The sequence below is a fragment of the Hipposideros armiger genome, unplaced genomic scaffold (assembly GCF_001890085.2).
Source record: "Hipposideros armiger isolate ML-2016 unplaced genomic scaffold, ASM189008v1 scaffold_317, whole genome shotgun sequence".
NCBI classification, from domain to species: Eukaryota; Metazoa; Chordata; class Mammalia; order Chiroptera; family Hipposideridae; genus Hipposideros; species Hipposideros armiger.
Window position 1 is genome coordinate 1575783 of NW_017731667.1, and position 2695 is coordinate 1578477.

Below are 2695 nucleotides of genomic sequence, written 5' to 3' on the forward strand. Positions count from 1 at the left end.
TGGCAGGAAACACAGATGGCTGGTTACCCATTAGGTAGTCAGGAAGGGGAGCCACCAGGGAATATGTGGCAGCTTCATGTAGCCATCCAAACAGGTGGCAGACAGCTTGAGCTGGGCTCTTTGTGTTTGTTTCTGACCTTATTTAAAATAATAGTAGTAAAATGGCTATTTATGCCCTAGCTTCGCTTTGCTTTTTCCTTTTGGCCCAGCATTTGTGAATGGCAGGGCGAGGTCAGGAAGCTCACTCTCAATTTTGTTTTGATATTTTTATCCTTCCCATTTCTTGTGATTCTCAAAGTCCTAAACTTTCTCTGAAAAATGCAATGGAAAATGTTTGATGGTGACCCAGTTAGTTCTGCCTTTAGGTGCACTGACTGCTCAACCTTAAAATTCATCCAACTTCCCCCCTCCACACCCCCACCCCATGCTAAGCAGCACAACAGCCTGACTCTGTAAATCTTTGAAACTCAAGGGCAGCCATTTCAAATGCAGATGTAGTGGCAGGTGACTTCATGAAGGTGATCACACCTGTGTTAATGTGTTTGTTTATTGTTTGAAATACATAAGAAGGCTTTCAGGAATATTATCCATTACAGGCAGACACCACAGTGGCTGATGCATAAGTATACAACCTATGCATTGCTCCAGGTATTCTTTGATTTGTGGTTAATCCAATTTTTGTGGCTTGTTACATTTTGCCTTTCACTGAAAACATTTTTAAATGCTGTAATTTAAAACAAAAGTTTACTTTTGTTGTACAACTACAAGGAACCAGATTTTCAATCTGAACCTGTCTCTCATATCAGGTGCATATGATACAATATTTAACTGGTCAGTAGTTTCTTACTACTTTTATTAGCAAATTTACATTTCTCTGCCTGACCTTTAGAGACCTCTATCAACTTGCAACTCTTGCTCACCAACATATTTTTCTCTCCCCAAATGTACCCTCCTCTATTGTAGGTAAATTAATGTTTCCATACTTGGAATGCCTTCTCTCTGCTGATCCACTGTCTCTGAGCTCTTAAAATTCAGCTCAAAAAAGTTAGCTATTGTCTCTAAGAAGCCCTCTCTAATTTTTTCCATCAGCTATCAATTCTAAATTACTTTTTCCTCACAAAATGTATTAGCTCAGGGGATATTAAGTGGGTATTGATTATGTTGCCCTTAGTAGCCTTACTTGATAAGCATTAGTGAGTTTATGTGTTTTTGAACATGTATCTGTCCTCTAAGTGGATTATCAGCTCCCTGTGATTGGACAGTATATCTGTATACCATATCCATTTATTTGATGTTTACCATGTAGAATAGGCAGAAATAGTAGGAAAACAGTAGCAAAAGTAGTAGGAAAAATATTTTTTTATTTCTGTCCATAAATAAATTTATTTAAAAACTTCATTTTGCTCTGATTAAAGCTTAAGTTCAGATGGTTAATATTTTTTCCAATCAGAAAGTAATATAGATATACCTCACTTTATTGCACTTCACAGATATTGCGTTTCTACAAATTGAAGGTGTGTGGCAGCCCTGCATCAAGCAAGTCTATTCGCATCATTTTTCCAACAGCATTTGCTCACTTTGTGTCTCTGTGTCACATTTTGGTAATTGTCACAATATTTCAAACTTTTTCATATGATTATGTGTGTTATGCTGATCTGTGATCAATGATTTTTTTATGTTACTATTGTAATTGTTTTGGGGCACCATGAACTGTGTCCATAGAAGATGGTGACCTTAATGGATAAATGTGTGTATTCTGACTGCTCCAGTGACTGGTCGTTCCCCTGCCTCTCTCCCTCTTGTGGGAACTCCCTATTCCCTGAGACACAATAATGTTGAAATTAAGCAAATTATCAACCCTACAGTGGCCTCTAAGTGTTCAAGTGAAAGGAACTGTCCCTCATCTATTTCTGGTGAAGATGGTGTGAAAATTGTTGAAATGACAACACAAGATTTAGAATATTACATAAACTTCGTTGACAAAGCAGCACTAGAGTTTGAAAGAATCGATTCCAATTTTGAAAGAAGTTCTACTGTGGGTAAAACATTATCAAACAGCACCGCATGCTACAGAGAAATTTTCCATGAATGGAAGAGTCAATCCATGTGATAAACATCAGTGTCTTATTTTAAAGTAATTGTCACAGCCACCCCAACCATCAGCAACCACTATCCTGATCAATCAGCAGCCATAAACATCGAGGCAAGGCCCTCCACCAGCAAAATGAGTATGACTCACTGAAGGTTCAGATGATGGTTAGCACTTTTTAGCAATATTTTAAAATTAAGATATGTACATTTTTTAGACATAATTCTATTGCACACTTAATAGACTAGAGCATAGTGTAAACATAACTTTTATCTGCAGTGGGAAACCAAAAAATCGTTGTGATTTGCTTTATAGTGATACTCGCTTTATTGCAGTGGTCTGGAACTGAACCTGCAATATATCCAAGGTCTGCCTGTACGAGTGTTGTAAAGGTTGAGGCTCATTTTCTTACTTGTGGAAATCAGATCATTGGTTCAAGAAACAACAGAACTTAGCTTCAAAATAAGTGTAGATGAATAATGCCTTTTTTAAACAAAATTATACAAGGCCCAACAGAGATTGTTTATTTCATAATTACTGAAAAGTGGCAAGTATCCCACATAATACCCTTTCCTTCTGAATATGGATATGCACTTGCATAAATGC